A 16,380-nucleotide genomic window follows, 5' to 3' on the forward strand; every position below is an offset into this window, starting at 1 on the left:
TGATATTGTTCTATAATCGTCTGAAACAGTTAAGTCATGATCAAGCGGCAAACTGTGGGGTAGAGCCGTGAAGCCAATACGGAAGTGTCACACACTGCAGTTCATATATTGGCCGATAGGCGATGGCTGCAGAAAGGAGCAATTTCTATAGACCCCCATGTTAAAATGCCCAACTTTACAGCAGAAAAAAACATGTTTCTCTCCCTGGCTCCATACATTTTATTATCGATATAGTTAGATTCCACCTTCATGATTATGGATCTGAGAGTGAATTGTTTTCTAACGCGACCCTTTTATTTATATTAGGTCTTAAAGTTTGGGCATAAATTAGGGCGTGGTCACATTGAGTGACGGCTCTGTCCAGTGCCTGCCGCTGTTAGCTTCTTGTCTCTCTGCTAGCTGCTCCGTGAAGCTAGCTACAGGGACTCTGCCTGCTCAGCTCATCCAGGAAACACAACTTGTAGCCGGCCGTGGTTGTTTGTTCTTCATGCTTATATATCGGACTATTGTGACTCGCTCTTCGGTTAAAACAGACGGTGCATGAATGCGGTAAGTACAATTTGAGTGCTTTATTTATGTGTTAATGATTTTAATCAGCTACGTAATGAATGGTAAGGCTTGGGTTAGCATGTAAGCTAGTGGTAGCTACATCGGTGCTAACGATTGTAATCGTACCCTCCAAGTTAAAATCATAGACTGTATATATAAAGGTTAAAACGAAATAGACAAGTGTTAAGTGGGATAATACTGTTGAACTTGGCTTCTGTTTGAGGTTGATAAAATAAGGTCATCCTTGTAACTTAGAGATATTTTATTATGTAGGAGGAACTGTATGCATCGCTAAGGTTAATTTAAATTGGCTATGCTCAAGTATGTAGACAAGTTAATGTCGAAGTAGTTATGTGAAATCAACCTCACAATAAGATGTGTGTATATTACAATTATTAATGTCATATTTCAAGATGATTACTTAGATATTACAATATGGTTGATTGAGCTGGAGTTCATTATCGAGCTTACACGTTAACGTCACAGTCATCTGAAGAACGAACCCAAACCTTGTTGTTTTTATTAATTGCATTACCAAATGGGTATCAAATAAACAGTAAGCATTGGTAACACAACTTCCAAAGTTACAGTAAAATAAAAAGGACCCTGACTCGGACAATACACAATCCAACATGTCCAACAGAAGAGAATCAGTTATATTGTTTGTACACATGGTACTTTACATATATATATCTGTTTGTTTAAGGTGTCCAGGTGATGCAGACAGGCTGGACCAGAGAGTGAGAGACAGAACTGGACTCCTCACAGCAGTGAACTTCAGCACAGGTACAAAGACTCTTTTGTCATACTGTACAAAGAATCAAGAAAGATATTGGTTTAAATGAATGAAGTATTGACTTGAATACACTGATATACATTCCAATAAACAATACTAAATACTAGATCACCTACACATCAGTTATGTTGAGGGGTTTTTCCATGCAAAAAGTTACATTTAGATGTTAACAAGCAATATGACTTTGTCAGCTTTCTAATGTAATGTATTGAAGGCAAAGATTTATCTCTCAATATTGTCTGAAAAAACGTGGTAAAAGTGATTCTTTCAGTGAGACAACAGAGCAAGCTTCTACAGTTGCACTACGTTTTGATAACAGTTAAATATTATTTTGATAATAACATATATTTCAATGTTGATGAATTTCATACTGTTCATTCATAATCTGATTGTCTTTGTAGCTCATTGTTTAAATAAAAAAAATATCTACAGCCCCTAAACACACAAACACACCACTTTCATAAATAACACGCTTGTTCTGCAATAATATGTTTTATGTTTCCTGTCATTTTTGTTAGGAAAGGACATGCCTGAAAGACACAACATTTTCTCCTTCTCTGAGGGTCAAGAAGAACATCCAAGAGGATCATTAAAAGCTGATGCTATGAGATGTTAAGACCAGTACAGGACATTCACTATAAACAACTTTTATTGTGAAAACAGTCAGCTGATCGAATGCAGCTATTTCCACAGCTACACTCCATCAGCTGATTATTTCTATTTGCCTCACTTTATGAGCTTCACATCACTTGTGCCTTGTACCGCAGAGTTTGCAACGTCACAAATAAATGGGGCCAATCTTCAGTCAATGTGTAATCTAACATGTTCATTAAGAATAATGGACAAAAGGAATGCAAATACAAATACAATTTATTGAAATGTGAACCAAAAGTTAATCAAATGTTTTAAATAAAAAGCACATATGGACAGAAGGTGTAAACCTATTAAATGTATAAGTAAACACATTTAGTCAAATAACGTGACAGACTAGGCCTGTGCAGTTGGTATCAGCTTTACCCAGCATGGGCTCCTCCATCAGCCCTGGTCCTCCTCGCAGAGGAAAGACCCTCAGTCCTCTCCAAACCAACAGACAGGATGTCCATCACACAGGTTTCTCCCTGAAGTCTCTGCAGCTCTCTGGACACCATGCTGTCTCAATCCGTCCACACTGAATATGAGAGGGGGAAAATGAAAATAATAAATGCTTTAGACAATAAGAAACATAAAGTTGACTGTTGAGTTGCTCCGTTTTTTTAGATTGTCAATACTATTACTGTATAACTAATATCTCAGGTTAAGGGGCACCTTCAAATAAAGATTGGTCTTTAAATACATTTTGTCTTTTGAATTGTTTGTCTAAAGTCAAGGATCTAGAACTGGTACTTAGTTTTAATGATACAGTCTGGATATTATGCTGTTTGGAGGAGGCCTCACAGGTAAGAGCACTAACTAGCTACCATCACATGTACCTTAGCTTGACTTAAATGTATTAAACGTATAGTTAAGTGATATCAAAATATAAATAACTAATGTCATGCAAACATTAATATTTGCTTGATTCCAGTGTTGAATTTAGCACAATTGCATACAAACATTAAGGGGTTTTAAGATTCTGAAGTATTATGCTAAAAACTCAATAACTTAGATTATCATTTATAGTTTTGCTGAATAGTTTCAAGGCCGCTTACCTTAGAAACGTAAAATGCGACGGCAGCGTGCAGATGAGGAGCATGTTAGCTTAGCTTGGTAGCTTCAGCTAGCTCTGGAACTTCCAGCTCGGTGGCAGCAGGTCCCGCCTCGGCTCCGCCTCTTTGCTCTTATTTGGAGCAGGCTGGAGAAGGCGGGAGTTGAACTCTGACGCCACTGTTGAGCCGTTAGTGGCCGACTCCGCCTACTAAGGGCTTCACGGCAACTCTGCAGAATCCTATGGGTGACGTCACGGACCCTACGTCCATTTATATGGTCATGATGTGAAACGGTTAACAAAGAAAAAGGGAAACTCAAGCTGCTGCTACACTTAATTTGATTTACCTAAAATTAAGCACTTTTAAGATGCACATATTTACAAAAGCTATTTTATTTATTTTCTCTATTTTATTTGTAAATGCAGCCCGAGAGGAACATTACACATCTTGTTGCGAGGTGTGAGTTTTTACAACCCAACTCCTCACCGCGTGTTGTTTTGACGAGTCCTGCTTGAAATCATAACAGGGAAGGAATTAGAAGACACCAGGATACCAGTTAAACAATAATCCGTTTTAATTAAACAAAGTAGTAATAATGCAATACGATATAATATAATACATTACTTATACAATTCAAAGAATCATATAAGCAATGTGTGGAGTACTCCCGCCCTTATTCACGCACTGCGGACATCCTGTCGTCTTGTCAGCGCATGAAGAGAGACCCAACAACCAGAAAAACATTTCCCTAGTGCAAAGAAGGGGTGGCGTTTCATTGGGGAGATACCAAAACGCTATCTCACAGGGAAATCAGCGCCTGGCAGCTTTGAAAGACACAGGTGTTGGGAAGGCCTGCAGGAGGTACCTCCCCCTCCCCATTTGTAAAGCCTATCGATGGTTTAACCCAGAAAACATTATCGGGGATAATCTTTACACTCCAAACAGAAATCACCCTTAATTCTGCATCTTCCTTCTTCACAAATAGCTTAAAACACTCTTTTGTTAAACAGGTAAAAAGTCAAAGAAAAAACTATTGTGCTCATCTATTTCTAAGAAAAAGGGAACATTGTTTCAGAAATCTATAAAAAACCTCTCTATATTGGAGAGGAAAAATGTACCTTTTGTTCCTTCAACTATTAACACACAGGAATGTATAAACTCACACATATACTTATTCAAGATACATAGATTTCCTTAAAACCTGGCCTGCCAGAGATCTCAAACAGAATTTCCTCTCCCCACACCACTCACCCTGTGTTGCATACCTCGACATCCCCCACTGCAATAAAACTTATTTTACAGCCCTTTGTCTCTCGCCATTTTAGTCCTCACATTTATGAAAGGATAAAAACAGAGAAATCACTATAAAACACAAACACAGGTATTGCTTGAACAGTATTCACTTAACTGCTACTATTTGAAACTCAAAGGACCTCTTTTAGTGTCTGGAAATTGCAACAAGACTTTCTACCATTTCAAATGTAACACACTTCTTTGGTCAATTTCATCAATTTCCACAATTCCCTCTTTTGCACTCTTAAAAAAGAGTGCAACTTACACAAGGCACTTGAAACATAACTATTGTCGCTCCTCTCAACATTATATCTAGAGCCCTTTAAACATTTGGAAACAGTCCTTCATAGCAATTTCTTATGGCAGAATGAGAGGGAGACCAAAAAATGTCAAAAAACTGCGTCCTTGTCTGCTGAGTCTCCATACTCGTCCTCCGAGACACAGGCCAACAGTGTCAGGAGGGGGAGAAGCAGATTTTCCCTCAATGGTGGAACGGATTAGTCTGACACATAATGAGCGGATGCACGGCACACCACAACACCCACAGGTTAGTCTTTGTCCATGGATATAACTCGAATGGTTTCATCAGACCCCTCTGAGGGCAGGATGGGCTGGTTACACGCAGCACATTTAGGCGCCAGGACCCTGTGGTAGTCTTTCAGACAGTAGATTTTATTCTCAGTGTCCACAGTGAAGGGCACTCCGTCCAGGCTCTCGTTGCAGATGCCGCAGCGGAAGCAACCGGGGCGGTAAGACTTCCCCAGGGCCTGCAGGATCATGTTCATGATCAGATGCCCACATGCGTTGCACTTGTCTGCAGACTGCTGGAACCCAAAGTACAGAAAGTCCTCTTCACAGAAAGCCCTTCCTGCGTCATAGTAGAACGCCTTCCCTCTCAGCCTTCGACTACAGGCGCTGCAGGTGAAGCAGCTGTCATGGTAGAGGCTGCCCATAGCTTGGCAGGCCTGGCTGGCTCCATACACCGTCTTGTTGCACTTAACACACACACTCCTGTTTCAGCGGAGAGTGGAGTCCCCTGTGCCGTCCTGGCTTGCCGTGTCTTTGTCCCCTCTGATCCGCTGATGGCGGCTTCTGGGCTGCCTGATAGAGAGATGTCTTCCTTCTCCTCCGGCTTGCTGATGGCGGCTTCCGAGTCGATGCTGAATAGATGTCCTTTCGATCTTCCTTCTCCGGTCCGATGATGATGCCTCCCGGGACGACTGCTGGATGGATGTCCTCCCGATCCTCCTTCCCCGGTCCGATGATGATGCCTCCTGGGACGACTGCTGGATGGATGTCCTCGAGGTCCTTCTCCTCCAATCCGCTGATGACAGCATCCGAGTCGACCTCCATGACGAGAGTCAGATCCGTCCTGATGTCGTCTAGGGTCCTCGCAGGTGTTTTCCCCCGCCGCACACTGGCTCCAGTGGTACCAGTTGTCCCCCTTTCCTTGTAGGCGGACGGCATGGGATGTCTGCTGGGTCACTCGGTCGGGGCCGGAGAGCCTGGGGTTGACAGTCCGCCTCCTGCGTCTCGGGGCCCCCTTTTGGCGTCAACAACCTGTGTGGAGAAATCTGATACAAATCCCTCAAGCCTACGCTCCGGGCTCTGGGGCCCTCGGCTGTTTGACCCACCACTGCGTGGCCACTTGGAGCCTGTTGGTGGGGTGTCTTAAAACAACAGACGTCTGTGCACAGGTTTTCTAAATTAATTGTGCAGCTTCAGAATCTTAATACTTGGACTGTGCCCACTAAATAAGAACCCCAACATCTTTAGGTAAACTAAATAACATATTTCAATAGCTCTGAATTTCTGACAAGCATCTGTGTTTATTTTTAAATGAAATCCCTGAGATCCCATTAAAAATCTAAATATGATTTGAACTGCTAATGTTTCTGGTAAAGAAACACACTAATGTTATGGATTCAAAAACAACCAAAATCACAATACTAACAAAGTGAATGGCTTCCTGGTGATACTGCTTTTACCCGTCAGTTCTTAGATATTATCCCGCTGAAAAAATGAATACAGAATTCTAACAAACTGTCATCAAATGTCCTTCTATTATGAATTTAGATGAAATGTATATCCTAGGGCTGTGCATCTTCACTGGTCTCACGATTCGATTCGATTACGATTATCCTGTCAACGATTCGATTCGGTTCGATATCCCGGTGCATCACGGTGCATCACGATTCATACCAATGCGTTGCATCCTCAATTTTCTATATTACTGCACATGGCTTATTTTTCATCAACGCATACATGCAGTAAATACATATGAACTCTCTTTTTATTATTTAGAAAGTGCTTCAGAAATCAATAACATAAATGTCTTGACATTAATTTATAAACCATAATAAATGAATTGTATAGGTCTAGCCTCCGTGTGTGAAGTTGTTCCATCCTCAAAAACAAAAATCTAATGCTTCTGCAGTCTAGCTGCAGCTTCTAGCCACGGTCTTCTGTTAAGAAAGGACACTGAATGTCCTGAATGTGGCCTCACACACAGGACCTGAGTCTGAACACAGCAGACAACAGGAGGATTTACAACAGCATATAACAACTAAAATACTGCATGTGGGTGCACACTCACATTCTCTGTTTTACTGTTGCATAAATCCCATGCATGTATGAGATTAAGTTAGCTTCATTATATCTCAGTGATTAAGTGAATAATAAAGTTTCTTTCGGGTCACTGTCAGCCTGTCAGTCATTATTTTCAGGGAGGGGGCGGGGCTTGGAGGAACGGAGAGGAGACGGTGATCGCGGAAGCTTTTTTCCTCCTGCCTTCACAAACTTTACACACGTATATATCGTCTGAAAATTGCTAGAGGACATTCATACTCTGCAATCCAAGACTTAATTAAATCCACCAAAAACCTGACATGATTGTAACGCGATTCTTTTTGAAAAACATAAATCCCTGTCTGTGTCTCTGAGCCGCAGCGACACGGAGTGATTCGGAGCGGGTCCTTCTGCTTTTGGTTCTGGACTGGTGTTCTTGTGTTGGTGGATAAAGCAGACTGCTCCGTGTTCGGTGTTGCTGTGCCACTGTCACGTCTGTTCCCTGATCTCTGCGTCACCGACCGATTTGATATTAAAGTGACAGAAAAAACGTTATAGTAAAGCCGAGGCCGGAAAATCAGGAAGCAACGTTACTACTCTATAACCGATTATCTTCCGTCACTGCATCGAGACCGAATCGTCCACGTCCGCATCGCAATGCATCGTAAAAACGATTATTTTCAACACCCCTAGTATATCCCCATAATGACCTAAACAATAAAGTTTATGGCTCTTACTTCTTTACCAGGCTAGTTACATGATGTTGTCTGTTGAAACATTACTCACAGGTCAGCTTCTTCAGTATTCCATTCTGGACTTACATCTTTCCCAGCAGCCCCTTGGCCACTGATTCTTTATCTGTGTTACCTGCTATAATTCAATCAATATTAGAGACATGTCAACATTCATCAAACAGTGTGTTATCCCCAAATATGGAGCAGGTCAATTCTAAAACTGTCAATCAATGGTCAGATTGAACAATCGAGTTGGGGCAGCCGGTTCCTTTCAGTCCCTAAATAAAAAAAATGTACATTGTGAAGTTTACACTCCCCTTTTTTTACACATTATCTCATGTGTAAACAAAATCCTGCATGGGAAGAAAACCTTCAGGTCATAATGGATTATAAGACAATACCAAACATTTTTCCCAAATGTACATCCATCATTTCCACAGTAAACACTTGAGAGTGTTTCTCTCCATCATTCAGTCCTAAAAGAAACAGAATCTTCATGTTTTAGTTTGAGTTTTACATTCTGCAAACAGCCACCTCCTGTGGGAGTGAAACATCATCAAGCAGATTAGAAACGGTTTCCCCTTTTGTGCAATGTTAGGAAACCTCTAATTTCACACATTATTATCACACAGAAATAATGTGTTAGTCCAAAAACATGCTTGATTAGTCATTGTTTTAAATCATGCAGTTGCACTGATCAGATGCAGACATACACTCACTCACACTGTCAGGTTGTAAAGTCAGGTTTTGGTCAGGTACACCTCAGAGTCAGTCATTGAGAGTGCCTTCCCAAGTTACCCTGTCGGTCAGGGTCAAAGGTCAGTTGGTCTCAGTCTTTTTGGCCATGTGTCGTGCCCTGCAGAGATGTTCCAGCACAGGCCAGCATCCTCCGTCTATAAAAATCTGTATATATGGAGCGCCATCATTTATTAATTCACAATTACAACTATAATGTTCAAGATATCTCTGTTTTCCCAAATTCCCTGAAAAGTGTTAGCCAAAAAATGTCACTTCCTTATTGTACTACTACTGCAGTTCATTTACACCTAATCAATATTTAGCACGTCTAATAGATGTAATTCAGAAACTTGTGTACATCACTATTATCTTGTGTCAAAACATTATCAGGATCTGTAAAGCTCTGCTATGTATTCCATAACTCATTCTATTAATTTATCTTCAATTCTGGTGCACTTAAAGAACAATGTTACCCTCTTTAACAGTGCGTGGAACCCTGGGTGTCCTGAACATGTAACAATCACTCCTTCCTCTAACAAGGACCTAAAAACAGAAGTAATTTCATCAATGGTTTGTAGCTGAATTTAGGAATCATCCCTCATGGTAGGTATGTTTTTACTTTTTAACATCTCTAAATGTCAGTTAATTACCAACTAAATGAATGTCCATTAGGAGGTGGTGCCGCTAGTCCTCTAAACTCATAATCTGGTGCCGTGCGCTTCCTGTGAAGCTGCAAGTAAGATTTTAAAAACCACTGCAGAGTGGGTCGAGTGACCCCTCCTCCCTATTGGTCGTCAATAATATGCACCCTTCTAATGGGTGATTGAAGGCCCCACATTATTTCCCATTTCAGCATCAGCCCTCTTTACTCTAAAATTACTTTTTAAATAGGAATATGTAGAAATGGAACAAATATTCAATCTTCAGAAAAGTTCTTAACCAATGTCTATCTGGTGACTAGCCAACATATTTTAAAATGTCAGATGTATAAAAATAAGCCTAAATACTCCCTTACCATCAAAGTCCAAATCTAGACACAAGGTGAACAGTTTTGGTAACGGACAATTTAATCTAAAAACAAAACAAAATTGGACTTGTGTCCTTGTTTTTTGTTCTTCAAAATACATTAGCAAATACCCTGCGAAGTATTCGCAACCTAACTAACCCTCCCTAGGATATGAAATCCATTAATCCCTTTACTCATAGTTAGTTTATATGTCTAAATTATTATGTGTGACCTAATAATCAGATGTCTTGTTTGTCAACCAAGAATATTAAACTTTAATCTTTTCAGTATTCCAGACCATCGTTTAAACAATCAGCCTCCCTTCTCAAACACTAATGTTATTGTTGTACACCACCCTCTGGAAACTTCTTGCACAGTTATGCTGTCAAATCATCGCATATTTTCCTCAGAGTCTGAACCGTCTGAGACCAGCCTGTCTCAAGATCTTTTCACAATGTGAACAGTCAGTAATGCGTTGTCCTCTGCAGCTGTAGTCAATAGGATCAATGAAACTCTTGCACTGGGATGTCCTGAGGGGGAAGGCACCTCTGGATCAATGTGCTACAATCCGCAGACTCACGTTGTCCTCTGCACAGCAGGAATTCCCAAAAACTGCTGTTCCTCTTCCCACCACTGTTGCCTTGGCAACGAGGTACACGCAAAATGTCAAACCCTCCTCAGATGCGTTCTTTGCACAGTTCTTCTGTTTCTGTAGTGAGAAACTCTTCACCAACACACTGATTCAGAGTACAACCCAAAGGTGGCGCACAACTTTCCAGTGTAATCACAATAAATCAGCAACTGGAGATAAACTTAATTTAAATCTCTCCCCCAAAGGGTTACAAAATAAAACGGCTGAGTGTCTATATGGTCAGGAATGCTGAAACATGTGAATGTTAAAACAAATCAATGGCAGTAGTCTACCCAGATTCTTTACTCCATTAAAAGTAGTAAAACCACATTGTAAAATCTCTTTTGTCTAGTTGAAGTCCTGCTTACTTCATCTTTAAAATCTTCTTTAATTTGAAACCAAAAAAGGTCTTTAATGGTATCAATTGTGGACTTCCTTAATATGAATTGTAAATGCAACATATGTTCTCTTTAGAACACAGATATGACAGTAGCTGCTGAAACTGGTTAATAGCAGTTTTCTGTCAACCTAGTTAAGCCTGTTGTTGTTATATCTAGTAAATATATTTTTATTTCATGTTTACTCACAAAACAATATGACATTATTTAGAAACAAGTTTTACTCTCTCTGAACTCTTCAAAACATCTACTTGTCTTTCTCTTTTACTCCCTGTGCCCTGCAGCTGCCGGCTCAAGTTTCCTCTCATCAATCACCGGTGTGTTTGTGCAACACCTCTGTCATGCGTAACCATTTAACAGATTCATTCTGACTGACAAACTCATAACAACCTCCCGTTTACTTTCTACTCTTTCTTCATAAACTTACAAACACAATTAATGTCTACTAATGATATTATAAAAACACTAGGTGGAATAATCCACTATTATGTTCAATTTGAATCAAACTTTAACCTGCTTCATATACTCAGCAAACAGTATTATTACTTTCCCTCAACGTTACTGTATGCAATAAATGCCTTCGAAATATAAGTAAACTTCTCAGTAAATGACAAATACCACGAAATTCACAATGCAATGTTTCTTATTTATTGAAATATCTACGACACATTGATCTATTAATCTTCAATGTTATTCCCTCCTTTTTCAGAGGAAAGCTGTGAAATGGGGGCTTTCTCAAACCCACGCCTCCAGCCAGCTTGACTTCGCAATTCTTTATCTGACTTTTCTCCCTTATCTTATTAGTAGTTATTCACATAAAAGTATTCCCCGTACAGTCTATCGAGCTTTTTTGGTGCAATGTTTATTTCAACAGATAATGCGACCTTAGAATGCGCTTCGACACGGCTTTTCAGCTATGTGACATCCTCATGGAGCCGAAACCCAGGTCAACAGAATCCTTTATCGTCACGTTTAGCTTCTTAGATTAATAACCCCACAGAACAAGAGAACGAGATTCCGTTCGTTTCAAAATGACTTTTTGAAATTTGCGTATCTCCTCTTGGAATTATTACATATAATACACTCCAGCGTCCTATGAGGCTGAAGAAGTATTATTCAGTTTCGCCCTGGATGGATATCATTTCTTATGAAACCCATTGGACTTCCCCGACTGAAATTGCCGACTTGATTTCTTTAAAAACCAACGGGGCCCTGCACCATTTTCTTACATTTCTCGTCGCTTCACGTGTAGCATCCTTAACCTTTGCTTTATCATCATGAGTAGTCCAAAGTTACCTACTTTATTCTATATGTATTGCATAATTATATTACATTTATAGTCCGTCGTTACCTATCTATGCTAATGTATGCATTACACTATCTTATAAGATTAGTAGTCCGTCGTTACCTACCTATACTAATATATGCATTGCATTATTTTATCATAAAGTCTATGACACTGAGAAATATTCCTGACAACTCTAAAAAATTTGAATATATCCAAATCACAGATTTCGAGTGTAACGGGTATCCGTGCTTACCTGTGTTTTTGTATAGAGCTCTGTTTTTAGTTGTCAGAAGTATTTCGAGGTGCCCCCCTGGACTGCTTCGTCCGCTGGCTCCTGATGTGACTCCCTGTGAACTCCCACTCGCTAACGTCGGGTCACCACTTGTTGCGAGGTGTGAGTTTTTACAACCCAACTCCTCACCGCGTGTTGTTTTGACGAGTCCTGCTTGAAATCATAACAGGGAAGGAATTAGAAGACACCAGGATACCAGTTAAACAATAATCCGTTTTAATTAAACAAAGTAGTAATAATGCAATACGATATAATATAATACATTACTTATACAATTCAAAGAATCATATAAGCAATGTGTGGAGTACTCCCGCCCTTATTCACGCACTGCGGACATCCTGTCGTCTTGTCAGCGCATGAAGAGAGACCCAACAACCAGAAAAACATTTCCCTAGTGCAAAGAAGGGGTGGCGTTTCATTGGGGAGATACCAAAACGCTATCTCACAGGGAAATCAGTGCCTGGCAGCTTTGAAAGCCACAGGTGTTGGGAAGGCCTGCAGGAGGTACCTCCCCCTCCCCATTTGTAAAGCCTATCGATAGTTTAACCCAGAAAACATTATCAGGGATAATCTTTACACTCCAAACAGAAATCACCCTTAATTCTGCATCTTCCTTCTTCACAAATAGCTTAAAACACTCTTTTGTTTAACAGGTAAAAAGTCAAAGAAAAAACTATTGTGCTCATCTATTTCTAAGAAAAAGGGAACATTGTTTCAGAAATCTATAAAAAACCTCTCTATATTGGAGAGGAAAAATGTACCTTTTGTTCCTTCAACTATTAACACACAGGAATGTATAAACTCACACATATACTTATTCAAGATACATAGATTTCCTTAAAACCTAGCCTGCCAGAGATCTCAAACAGAATTTCCTCTCCCCACACCACTCACCCTGTGTTGCATACCTCGACATCCCCCACTGCAATAAAACTTATTTTACAGCCCTTTGTCTCTCGCCATTTTAGTCCTCACATTTATGAAAGGATAAAAACAGAGAAATCACTATAAAACACAAACACAGGTATTGCTTGAACAGTATTCACTTAACTGCTACTATTTGAAACTCAAAGGACCTCTTTTAGTGTCTGGAAATTGCAACAAGACTTTCTACCATTTCAAATGTAACACACTTCTTTGGTACAATATCTCACATCAATTTCCACAATATCCACAGTATTTAAGTAATGTTAATTTACAATAAATATTATTGTTTTTGTACTTTCTTTATTTGATTGGCAGTCAGTTGTTGATTACATGCAGACGTTGATAAAGCTAAAGGTCACTTCAATATATTTCACACTAATTCAATTTTAGTTGAAGACCCCTGGCCTATATGCTCTGCAGAGGCTGTCGTGAATTGCAGCTGATGTTTTAATATGGCAATTGGCAATTTGACTTATACAATAACCCACCTTCGAGTGATGCTCTAGTTTCTTCATGTTTTGTTTTTTTCCCCTCTTGCTTGCGCCGGATTGAAACTGTCTTTTCACCGACATCTCTTCACCTGCACTAGTGGCCGTATCAAAGCCATGATTGGTCAGATGTCGATTCAATGCAACGGTGTCGGGTTACAGACGTGCTCCCCTTGTCACCTCTCACTCTCGCGGGGGGTGCGCTGAGAACTGCGCCTAGAACTGCGCACAGCAGCTGAGGCCCTCTGGGCGGGGGCCCCTGCGCAAGGCGGGGCCCCATGCAGCCTGCGTGATTGGCCTGTAGGGAGGGGCGGCCCTGCACACAGGCTATTTTACATATTTGAACAAGTTAGACCAATGCTGAGACGAGAGCATTGTTGTATGCGCCTGAATTATTCAATAATGTTTGACAGTTTCTTATTTGTATCATATTCTGCTCAATAAGGCACCTTCAATATTATAACTTTCAGGAACTGTGGACTTCCCAGCAGATGTTTTTAATAAGCTATTTATATTTTATTAGACATTTTCAAAGACAAAAACACAAGGACAAAGACACGGCTCAAACACATCACAAACAGAACAGGACAATAACATGAAGGGTGCGGGTAGGGGGATTACAGTGTCAGTTACATGTTATGTATTTATATGGCGTTGCATTTATACATGATTTGCTTCATAATATAGATATACTTCATTGTTTTCTCATTATTATTATTATTATTATAAAACAAAAAATGTATAATAGATAAATGAATAAATAAATAGATAAATACTAGTCAAATAAATACATTTCCCATTTAATTTCACTTCTTTCATTATTATTACCATTATTTTTCTGTTTCTTCATAGCTTATTTCTCTTTATTTATTAATATTATTATAATTATTATATGTATTATTGGCAGTCGAGATGGTCTGAGTCCAGGAAAGCCCTTATCTCATCCCAAAGCCTGTTGTCTGGCTTAACCAAATATAACAGGGAGAACGCAGCTTCTTCCATACTGAAGATGTTTAGGAAGTCCTCCAGCCATCTATTTAAATTGAAGCAGTTGTGCTTTCTGACTTTCCAGTTCATAAGAACGTTACATAAGATTTGTAAAAGGATTAATACAAATACTAATTTAATTGAGTCAAACAAAAGTTGGCAAAAACTAATTAAATGACTATTTATTTATTACTGTTATTAATCCTAAACAAAAAACTAAATAAATGTGATTTATCAATTCGAGCAAAGTCATTCTTATTCATGAAATCAGGCATTTTGTATAGTTTTAAATAACTTGATTTAACTTGACTAAATTGTAAAAGCATGATTGCATGTTTAGTATCCAAACAGACACCAAGCTTATTTCTCACAGATCCAAAGCAGATTTTCCCAACAGGACCGGTCGTCCAACCAGGTGGCGGGATTGATGTATGCACAGTCCTCTTCAAAGCTCCCTCCTCCGTTATCAGGCTGTCCTTCATTCCACAATATATCCAGGTGACTGTAACAGGTTTTACAGGAAAACAAGATGAACTAAAAGATGGACATCAAATACAAATAACTATAAGTAATAGAGCCATGTTCTTTTCTTAACACCCAAATGAGTCTTCTGGTGAAAGGGGCAGACACCCTGCGTTCAAATGCATCCTGTGTGTTGTGTTAACTTCCATCACAGAAACATGTGAAACATTTAGAAAGGTCACACCATAAACCAGCGTCTGTATTTAAAACCAAAGTAAAGCCTTACGTCAGATTCAGTGGTGTTGTATCCACCCATTTCCAGGTCCCCTCCTTTTCTGTGTCACTCAAACCAATCCAAGTGTCTCCATTGATCATGTTATAGTTGGTTTGGCTTTCGCTGATCATCGAATCGAGGAACATCTGTTCACATATTAAAAATGCAGTTTACTAGGATGGACATCAACATTCAGATAACTTTTCCCTTTTTACTAGCTCAGAAATATGTAATTAACACCATTGTTGTGACGTAATCATTATAGCTGATAGACAGATTTGCTAGTATATGTACAATAAAAACATTATTGATTGATAAAAGCAGGGGTTTTACAATCACAAGTGTTAAAGCAGCAGTGTTAACTTCCTCCATCCTTCAGGACACGCTTTCTCTGTAAAAGTTGTAAGATCTTGTAAGATCTTGTTGATTTACTGCTTTAACTGCTGACATGGAACTGTTGAGTGCATTATATGTCACTTTTGTAATAATAATGAAAACACATATTTATTAAGCATTTTTAGAGGGATCAAAATAAATCACAAGATTCATTGCAGAACAACTACGATTTAAATAACTGTTTTTCGATGTGATCTAGTCAGGCACCACAGCACTGAGACTGATCTTCTTAAAGTCTTCAATGCCATCCACTTAAACACAGACAGTGGCAACATTTCGGTGTTAGTTACTAGACCGACTGGAAAACTGGCTCTGACTTTCGGCAACAGTTCTAAATTGGTTTGAAACCTTGTTATCCTTTATTATTATTATGCTGCAAATATCTGGAACAAACTACCTCTAAGTTCCTCTTCCTATTGCTTATATTAAAAGTAATTTAGACAAGGAAAATGGCCATAAGCATAGTTTACAGAGACATATAAATACAGTATGGTGGGTGAAGTAACATAAAACAAACTATAAATTAAATCACTAAGTCACAACTAAGTCATTAAAAACGAATTCTTAATTATCATTAATGAAAAGTGTCATTCTGTAACTATTTTATGTAAGGATCAATAGTCAGCCTTAGAATATCAATATTGAGGTATTTTGCAAAACATACTATGATAATTGATATCTTATACATACCGAGTCCTATGCAAACCCCCCCACATGAAGCACTCACTCAAACACTCCACCTCTCTGGTGTTTTCAGTGAGGCTGGCATTCAGCTGGTTGATCAGCTGATCGCTGGCCTGGAGACGCCGAGCCAGGTTGTCTCTCTCTTCAGTCACTGAGGACAGGTTTGCTTTGACAGTGGAGAGAT

Source organism: Pseudochaenichthys georgianus, chromosome 21 (genome assembly GCF_902827115.2).
Source record: "Pseudochaenichthys georgianus chromosome 21, fPseGeo1.2, whole genome shotgun sequence".
In the NCBI taxonomy this organism is placed as follows: domain Eukaryota; kingdom Metazoa; phylum Chordata; class Actinopteri; order Perciformes; family Channichthyidae; genus Pseudochaenichthys; species Pseudochaenichthys georgianus.